A 10,555-nucleotide genomic window follows, 5' to 3' on the forward strand; every position below is an offset into this window, starting at 1 on the left:
GGCTCCCCGCTTCGTACCTCGATACTCAGCGCTGGAGATGTTCATTTGTAGAGATCCAGATGTATCTTCCTGCGTCTCAGGCTGATTCCGTGGATATTCCTGCTGGTCTGGTACCTATCCAGCTCAACTCAGGGGACCGGCTGAAAAAGGTCCCCTACTCCTCCGCCATCTTAACCTCCCTCCTAGGCCCTTACTTTTGACGTTAATCAGTGAGGGGATCTTTGTCAATTTGCTTTCCCTAACTGTGGCTCAGCTCTCTCATGGGTAAACTGGGGGTAATAGTTGTATCTTTTCCAGAGAAGTATCATAAGTATTTAATGATCTAGTGTTTATAAAACACATGGTAAGGAATATTAAGTGTGTGTTAAAGAGTCACTATGTTTGCTGTGTTAAAACAAGGTCTGTGAGGGTCAGAGGACAAAGCAAAGACACCAATTAGGAGATTATTGAAATAATCTATTTTAGAGAAATCAGGTTGGCTTGAATTAGGACAGTAGAACTATAAGTTGTAGAGAGGTGGTCAGTTTCTGTAGATATTTTAATGGTAAAGCCAATAGAATTTGCTTGCTTAGACTGAAGGATAAAAGATGAAAAGCAAAAGTTGAGTGAAATGTTCTAGGCTAAGTGGGAATATTACTTGTCATATATTAAAATGGAAAAGGCAATTAGAAGGAAGGACAGGTTTGGTATTGCGTTGGACAATATTCTTAGTTTGTACAATAAGTTTATTTGAATTTGCTTGCAAGTTTTGTTTTGGTAACATTTTAAGTTTGAAATTCCTGTTAGATATTCAAGTAGAGATTTCAAAGATTGGGCCATATATGAATGTGGAATTCAAGGAAGAGTTTAGAGCCAAAGAGCCAAAGATATATAGATTTGTGATTTGTTAGCCTGTCTAAAGCTTAGAGAACTGATAAGGTCGCAGAGGGAGTGAAGGACTAAATTCTGGGGCACTCCAGCATCTAGATGTCAGGGAGACAATGAGGATACATAAAGGAAATGGAAAAGCAGAAGAATATGGTGGGCTCTAGGCCAAGTGAAGAGAATAAATCAATAGGAAGATGTGATCAAGTATACACATGTTGCTGACAGATCCAGTGGAACTGGGCTGTGGGATTAACAATAGAGGGGTCCTTGCTGATTTTGACATGACTAATTTCTGTATAGATATTGGGGTGAATTCCTGAAAGTAATGAGTTCTATGACAAATGTAAAGAAAGGAGTTAGAAATAATGCATGCAGGGAACTCTTGAGGAATATTCATGTAAAGACAAAAAAAAAAGAAATATTAGCCAAAGGAAGAAGTGTTTAGACTAAATAATATTTTATTCACACAGAAAGGGTATCATGACTTTATACTCTCAGCAAACATCCTGTGGAGAATATTTTTTAATTGGCAAAGATTCAGGGAAATGGAATAATTTCAAAAGCCAAGTACTTCAGTTAGGTAAGAATTATGAAATTTGTTTAATTAACGGGAAGGATGGCCAAGTGAATCAAGGCTATCAAATCAATATAGCTATGTATATGGAGTTTTGCATTTTTAATTATCCCTTAGGCAGAATTATTATGAAGTTTCTGTATAGCCCATTTTTTATCGTCTATGAGAACAAATTCTGTCAAATCACAACATCATACAGGTGGATTTCAGATGCCATTGTTTTCAAATACAAGAAACTGTTATCTTTGCTGTAGTTTGATAGATCAAGAATAGACACCTGGCATAATATACACTAGTAGAATTCTCTCTCCTATCATTTGGAATAGTAATTGAGGGACTGCAGTGAGCTATCCTCTACATGAAATGTACCTGTCAGGGTCAGTCTGGAAAACAAAAACTATGTGATGTTCTTTGAAAAGAGGAGGTTTAATAGAGCAGATTGGTCCATCAGATGTTAGAAGACTGAGAGAGCAAACAATGAAACCCTGAGGTTACCCTGGGTGTTATCACCTGCACCAAGCAGATGCTGCCTGCTGAGCCGACCTAGCTCCTGTATGAATGCCTAGGAAGGAACTGCCTGCAGGAAGACTGAGTTAACCCAGGAGTTAGCTCCCACAGACGAAAGTGAAGAGAAGGTACTACCCAAATCTAGGAGCTGGAAGAACCGTATATCTCTGAGGAAGGCACCGCAGGACTACTTCTCAGAAGAGTAAGGGATCATCATCTGCCTCATACTAGCATCTGGTGATAAGGGTGCTCAACTTTTCCAGAGATAGATAGAGCGATAGTTGCCCTCCGTTACCAAAGTGAAAGTGACAAGGTATGGAAATTTAAAAATCCCTTTTTCCATCCTCCTGCCTGTCACTCTCACTTGATTCTGGACAGAAACCTAGCGCCACCTAGCAAGAAAGTCTGAGGAACGTAATTTGCAAGCCTCAGTCCAGTATCACAGAGAAGAGGAAAGAGAGCGGCCTCAGTACTGAAGGACAACAGGCAAATAACCAGTACAGTATGTACCCTGAGGAGTCTGGGGATAAACATCCTCCACACATGATGTGGATAAAGAGAGAAGACAGATGATGTCTTAACGGGAGTGAGAAGAATTTTTTTTTTTTTCCAAGTGAATACAGAGCAAATGAACATGTATTTCCTATTGATTTCATATTTCTAAGTTCTAACCACTGAGACGCAGCTGAATTCCTGCTCTTGGATTTTCTAATGCAATTTTATATCCTCAAAATTAAGTCCCTCCCTCCTCTTAAGTTTATCTAGCCAAAGCTCTTAGCAAAATGTCTAGCACAAAATATCAAACAATATGTATGGAAAGAGAAATTGGATGTTGTTTCCTGAAACTTGCCATAAACTGTTCTGTTACGATATTCTGTGTTTCCGGGCTGCCCCATATGGTAGGCACTCACTACATATGGCAGCTAAGCATTTGAAATGTGGCAATTTAGGTACCAAATTTATTTTATTTTATTTCATCAAGTTTAAAAACTGATACTTGAGTCAGTTTTTTGGATACTTTTAAGTATGTTTAGAACAAGTGGATATGTGACTTTATTTTTTCTAACATAAATTTTATGAAACCTGAAAATGTCAAATATTTATGATGAGAAGGTAACATTCAAATAGGGATGTATGAAAAAAGAATTTCAAATATCTCATTAAAATTTTTATATTGATCCTTGTTGAAACAATACTATTTGGGATATGTTAGGTTAAATAAAGAGTATTACTAAAATTAATTTCACCTACTTGTCTTTATTTTTAATGTGGCTACTAAGAATATAAAATTACACATTTGGCTGACATTTCCATTGGACAGTGCTGCTCTAGACCTTTGATAGACTTACAGTATGTTCTGTGGGCTAATAACATATGCATCCTCTAGATGCATATTCTGAGGTCCTTCCCAGACAAACTGAATTTGAATCTGAATTTGCTTTTTAACAAGATCTCCAGACGATTTGTGTGAATATTATAGCTTGAGAGGCACTGGTTCAAGCTACTTTCATATTCATTAGTTCCTCTACAGCAAAGAGCAAATATAGTGTGTACTGCCTGTTTCAAAACATGGTTTGGTAATGAAAATTGGAGCTTAAAACTCTCATGAAAACAAGAGTTCGGTAAATAGGGAAATGATACCTGTTTAACATGAAACTTACATTGAATAGAATACACAATTTTCCCCTGCCTGTACCTGTAACATTTTGTGGCACATGGTTGTTACTTTGTTACAAGTACAGCGTATTCTTACCGTGTATCTTAACAGAGCTAACTCAGCAAGTTGCACCAGGGCCTCTGCTACATGATGCCATTCACTCCGATTTTTTTTTCCCCTTTGTCTCAGTGCAGCCCAGTGATTTGTCTTGGACAAATTTCCTGGAAAATTCTCCCTGATCTCTGTAAATTTCATTTTTTCTTCATAGTGAGCATCTTCAACCCTTCCTTATCCCCTGTTCTATCAACTGACTTTCCTATTTTTCCTGAAGTTCAATCATATATTCATCTTTGTATTCTTTAATTTATCAGAACTTTACCATATCTCTTTAACATCACTGATTATTATTAGAATTATTTCTATTCCTTCTCTGATTACACAGGCTCTAACCTTATTTTTTTTAAGCCTTGAAATTGTTCGTATGTGACCTTATAGAATGCACTGTGTTACAGAAATCTTATATTGAGTGTGCAGAAATATCTGTATTCACTATGCTTTTGTAAATTGTGATAACACTGGAAAACCTGAGGAATTCCTCATGCCTTGTGTTTCAACTGTTTGGTTAAGGGATCACTTCTGTAGAAGACTGTAAAATATGAGAGATGATTACTGGAGAAATTGTTTAATCCTGAAATAGATTTTCAACTGCTCCTAATTTATTATTTATAGTATGTTTAATTCCAAAGGGATCCAAGGCTGAGTACAATAAAAGACACAGATTCAAAAGTCCCATTAAACAATTGAGTAATAAAGGGGTAGATGGAAGGAAAAAAGAGGATATGTAGTTGTGCTAGAAAATATTGATTAAAAAGTGATTATTTCTGAACAATAAACATATGCAGGTTTATTAGCAAAGAGGGCAAAATATTCTAAATAATACAATAAGTAACATAATAAATATCTTAAAAGATCATATATAAAGATAGAAAACCTCCCTGGGTATTTTATGAAAAATCAGCCTCTGACACTTATAAAAATATATTCTTCTAAAAGCTAATTCTTATATTAATTTCCATCAAAAGCTGAGTACTCGCTGTATGAGTTCTGTAAGGCAGCTCTAAGAGGAACTGTTGAAACTTTTGTTGATTAAAAAAGAAATTTAATACCTACTTTATGTCATGCATTGAGCCGAGAGTAAGGGATGCAGTCATAGAGAAAGCACACAGGGCTCTGGTCCTCATGGAATAGTTCAGGAAAGAGACACCCATCAAACAAGCACCCAGAAAGTGAAGTTCAGAAATTTCAGGATGCTACAAGAGCATATATCAAGACATTTTATCCTAGACTGAAGGTCAGGGAAACTTGCTGGAGGAAATGACATTTAAGCTAAGACTGAAAAATAAGTTAGAATTCTCCAGACTAAGGGAGCAATTTGTGTAAAGACTCTAAAGTGAGAAACAAGTGCAGTGTGCTTGAGGGTGTAGAGTGAGGTTGACAAGTGCTGGAAAGGTTAAAGTGGAAAAGGCACTTTGGGCCTGCCAAGATTTTACTCTTACTCATAGGGAGAGGATGGGGGAATTAAAGAGTTTGTAAAGCATGAGCGATTCACATTAAAAAAAAAAAAAAAGATATTCTGCTGGAGTAGAATATAGATAATATGGAAGCTTTACTGGACAGAAGATACTGGTTTTAAGACTGTTAAAATGGTTCAAATCAGGGGCATCTTGGTGGATCAGTTGATCAGTGTCTGCCTTTGGCTCAGGTCATGATCTCAGGGTCCTGGGATGGAGCCCCACCTGCCAGGCTCTCTGCTCAGTGGGGAGTCTGCGTCTCTCTCTCCCTCTTCCTCTGCCCCTCCTGCCACTCATGCTCTCTCTCTCACTCGCTCGCTCTCTCTCTCTCAAAAATATAAATTAAATTTTTAAAAAAAGGTTCAAAAATGGTGGTGGTTGAGCTCAGACGTGGATGGTGGGAAGATGAGAAAACAGATAGTTGGAGACAGAATGGACAAGGCCTGGGTTTGTGAAGATATGAGTTAGGGGGATTTCTTACTTCAGCAAGAATTTTCAGGATCATCCACATTGAAAGTTTCATTGTGATTGTCTATGTGGGGAACCAGATGGACACGTGAGTTCTCAAAGTGTACGTCTTTCTTTTTTTTTTTCTTCCTTTTTGAGCCAAGAGTAGTCAACGTTGCCATTAGAAACCTTTTTACCTAGAATGCTTTTATCTCTACAGGGAAAGATATGGTTGGTACATAAAAATAAAAATCATAGAGACGTTTTGCATTCTTGGATTAGTGTCTTACGCTAACTGATAAACTACCAAATTGCCTACCCTTACTTGATGTTATAAAGCCAAGCCAAGGTCCAACAGGAGGGCCTCTTGCCATAACTAAGTAACTGAATAACTAAATAGCTAACTCCATAAATAAGTAAGCAGCAAATGGGAAAAAAATACTTATTTGCTTTTGATAGTTGAAGAATGACCTGGAAGGCACACAGATTTAGCAGAGTTAGAACGACATTCCAGACTTTAGTGTACTCTCGGTTTGTTACAGGTAGTGAGTTAATCATCCAATTTTATCACTAAAACCTGATCATAGTCATAATTCTTTAAAAACATTATTGTTTTTCTGCTAGAAATCTTATCTGTCCTCATTCAATTAGAGATCCTAAAGATCTATTTTCTTTACTCGTGACTTAATGGACATTAATAAATCATGTGAATCTTTTCAGTTTATAAGAAACTCCTGCTTTCTAAATTACCATTTTTCCCTGAGGAGCAAGATTTCTAATTGAGGCAAGTTCCCAGATGTATTTTATGTTCTTGTAATTATTTTAAAACATATGGCAATAAAAAAGTTATGCGTCTTCAGTGTATTTTTATGTGTCTTGTCATCTTACAGGTTCAAGTAGCATTCACTATTTGAAATCATTTTTTTCTTTACTTCCAAATAAAATTATTATTCAATAAGGAGAATAAAGGTTCATAACAATATATGTACATATATTTTATTTCATAAGCATGTTTAGTTTATTTAATATTTTAAGTATTTAAAAATTTTATTGTAAATTTTAAGTGCTGGATTTATTACTCATTTACCTGAAGCTGCCAGATCAATTGTCCAATTTGCAAATAGAAAGTTAACAAATTAACTTAATTCAGCTCTTAATGTGTAAGTTTTATGATAGTGAATATACTGGTTGGCACATGTTACATAGAGGAATTTTAATTAGTTCACAGAGGAATTTCCATATCTCTGCAAATAGATTCATTTTAAGATATGACTTCTTTTATCAAAAATTCATGAAAGATCCAAAGCATCATTGTGTTGGGGACCCAATGCATAACACTTTGAAACTTAAAAAAGGGACGCCTGGGTAGCTCAGTCAGTCATGCACCTGCCTTCAGCTCAGGTCATGATCCAGGGTCCTGGGATTGAGTCCCACAATGGGTTCCCTGCTCTGTGGGGAGTCTGCTTGTCCCTCTGCCTCTTTCTTTGTCTATCATGAATAAATAAAATCTTTTTAAAAAATGATACTTAAAAAAGGGGGAAAAAAGTAATGGTAAAATATGGTGTTTTGCCAGTTAAGATCTCCACGTATACAGGAATTCATCCTAAATACTTCAAAAAAGACTCTAATGAAGGAATTAGTTACATATTTATGGGGAAGGTTAAGGGAACAAACAAGGGATACTGAGGCATCCAAACTACCCAGAGCAGAAAGCTGTTATGGCTGCTTGGGCTTAAGAAATAAGGGAAGGAACTAGTGTTATCAAATCTCTATGAGAACAGAAACAATAGAGAATTGTATTAGGATTCTCTGGAGAAACAGAACCAATAGGATATATCCACTATATAATCAAGTAATATATAATTTATCTAATAATTAAATATTTATCAATAATTGTTATTTATTCATTGTTATTCATTAAATAGTATATAAATCAATGCATTTTAATTAGTTATATGATAGATTTATTTTAAGGCATTAGTCCATGTGACTGTGGAGGCTTGGTGAGGCCAAGTCTAACGAGTTAGTTTAGCAGGCTAGAGACTTAGAAGAGAGTTACAGTTCAAGTCTGAAGTCAGTCTGCTGACAGAATTACCTCCTGCAAAAGGGAGGGTCAGCTTTGTGTCCTATTCAGACCATGAACTGATTTGATGAAGTCCATGCACATTATGAAGGGTAATCCCCTTTACGTAAAGTCCCCTGATTCAAATGTAAATGTCATCTAGACAGGACCTCACAGAAATACACAGAATGATGTTTGACCAAATACCTGGGCATCACGGCCCAGCCAAGTTAACACATAAAAGTAGCTATTACTTGTAGGGACTTCACAGGAGTTGGTCTTGGAGGGGCACAGCAATGGCCAGAGCCAAAACAGTTCATTGAGAGAGAAAGGAAGAAATAACTCTGCCTCAGTTACCTTTGGATCTTCAGAGTCAAAAAACCAAGTGACAGGGCCTAAGCCCGTTACAGAGCTCTTCCTTTACACTGAATTCTACTCAAAACTCTACATGTACCTAGTAGATAGGTTAATTCCATCCATATAAAAAGCCTGTCAAAAAGCCTATGGTGGGCAGTGTGAGGTGCAGCCATTTGACTTTAACTTCTATGAGATAACCTAGCATGACAGAGAACACCAATTCTCTAGAAACAGTATGGCAGGCACCTGAATTATCATTGAGTTTTTCTCCCATTCTCAACATACATATATTTTAATAAGCAGTTTAGGACACTCTGTATGTCCTACTCACTACATCCATTCAGCATGAGGACACCAACATATGGATCCTGTGTGATGTTGTATGGGATATCAAGGTGAGCCAGACCGATCAAATCCATATTATTACAATGAGAAAATGAGTGGACATAGTCCACAGGCAAAGCAATGAAGCTATACAGATTTCTCTTCCTCTTACATGTCACAAATGAGAAAGACACATCTGCTTCCTTAAGAGTTGCAAGCAGGTACTAGAAGTTGTGTTGCTTCCTTTCTATCCCATTACATCAGAAATAGCAGTCACTTTTGGTATCCTTACCTCATTCACATCCTTTTATGCAGGACAAACAACCAGGTAGAACAGGAATGCAACAGGATTCACCATTTATTCATCTTTCAAGATTTGATAATGGCACTAATCTTTTCAATTTGTCCAGTGTTGCAATATTGTTATGGTTCACTATTTGGCACTCTGTGTGTGTGTGTTTGTGTGTGCGTGCGCACATGCAGGAAGGGGGGTGCACGCGCTCAGGCGCGTGCTTTGTGGGAGGTACAGTTCCATAGGATTCTGCTTAGCATCTGTTATTATAGTGGCTCTGATTCGGTGAGTCAAGAATCCAATGGGCATATTCTGCAAGTTGCTAAGGGTGTCTATTACTCTATTATAGATACACATTCAGGAACTAGGAACACAACTGTAAATTTGGTATGACAGTGTACTGAAATCTCTGAGAAATTTTCATTTTCATGGTTTTCAGGTTTTCATTTGTCACCTGTCCTCCATAAACCTCCATTCTGACCATTGAAACATAGTAGCAATATCTAATAGTCCCTAAAAGATCTATTATTTTTTCCACAGTGACTGAAAATGGCTGCGGCTTCCTCTGGTAGAGGCTTAAAGAAAGGTCTACAGTATATACTTGTGTCCAAATTATAGGATTCTTCTCTAGCTGACCCAACTTTACGCCATTAAAGGGACACTAGTCTAGAACTCATTTAAGTATATAAAATGTACAGAAGTCTAAAAATTCCCGCTACACCAACCCAAATCAGGTTTCTACCCAGTGGGATTATGTAGATGAGTACCATGGTAGGCTGTTAAGGTATGTCATTCTTAGAGACCTTATAATCAATTTGTCACCTGTGGGTCCCTGTGGGTGAAAACATTGTGATTACTACACTATCCTTGTGCTCTATGGCACGCACCATGCCCCTGACGATTAAGCCATTAAAATCAGAGATTTCTAGGCTATTCCAACAGTGAATACCATGATAAATTGAACATTCAGTGCTACTCTTGAACACTGCAGCTTGTAGGATGGGTGAGCAGGTTGCATGGATTAAATTTACCCCATTGCAATTTCCTTAAGCTTTTTATTCCTCACTCTACATTATTGCAAGGGAATTCTAGGATCTGGATCTTATTGAAAGTAGGTTATGAAGTCTAGGCTTGAAGGAAGTCTTAAAACAAACTGTTAGATCTCCCTGTTAGAACTGAGGAATTACACTGAAAATCCAGAATGAATGCATTTATTGAATGAATCAATAAAATTTGGACCAATCCAACATCACATTGCAACTTTTTGCTTACTACCCTTTGAATTTGAATCCTGTTCTTGTTGATACAAAGTAGTATGGTCTTACTTGTGTTTTTTTGTTGTTTTTTTTGTTGTTTTTTTTTGTTTTGTTTTGTTTTGTTTTTGCATACCTACTATTTCCATCCAGGAAAGACTTGCAGTCCTCCTCTAGACTATTATTTAACACACAGTAGGATCAAAAGCCAGTCCTTCACATCTGGGAGCTCCACGACAAAACCAAACATTGTATGTATGTATGTATGTATGTATGGTGTATGTAATGAATTAACTTACTGCCTATCAATCTAGAATGGTGTTAGCGATGTACAGTCCTTGGGAAAATTGAGAAAATAGTCATTGAAATAATGATATATAAAGTTTCATTTTCTTGATGAGCCATGACCGTGAAAACCTGGTAATAGAAACTCTTTAAAAGAAGCAGGGGACACCAGCTTTATGTGAAGTTATTCAGGATCATTATGCAATCATCAGACAGGAGAGAATAGGTAGATATCTTTGGCAATGACGGTTCAGGGATATTAGGTTGCTTGAGGTTCTCTGTTTTATCTGTCTATCCAATTATTCCTATTCCAAATTGCAAGGCTCCATTTTTTCATAATCAGTGCCTTCACTTCAACA

Source organism: Ailuropoda melanoleuca, chromosome 18 (assembly GCF_002007445.2).
Source record: "Ailuropoda melanoleuca isolate Jingjing chromosome 18, ASM200744v2, whole genome shotgun sequence".
Lineage (NCBI taxonomy): Eukaryota > Metazoa > Chordata > Mammalia > Carnivora > Ursidae > Ailuropoda > Ailuropoda melanoleuca.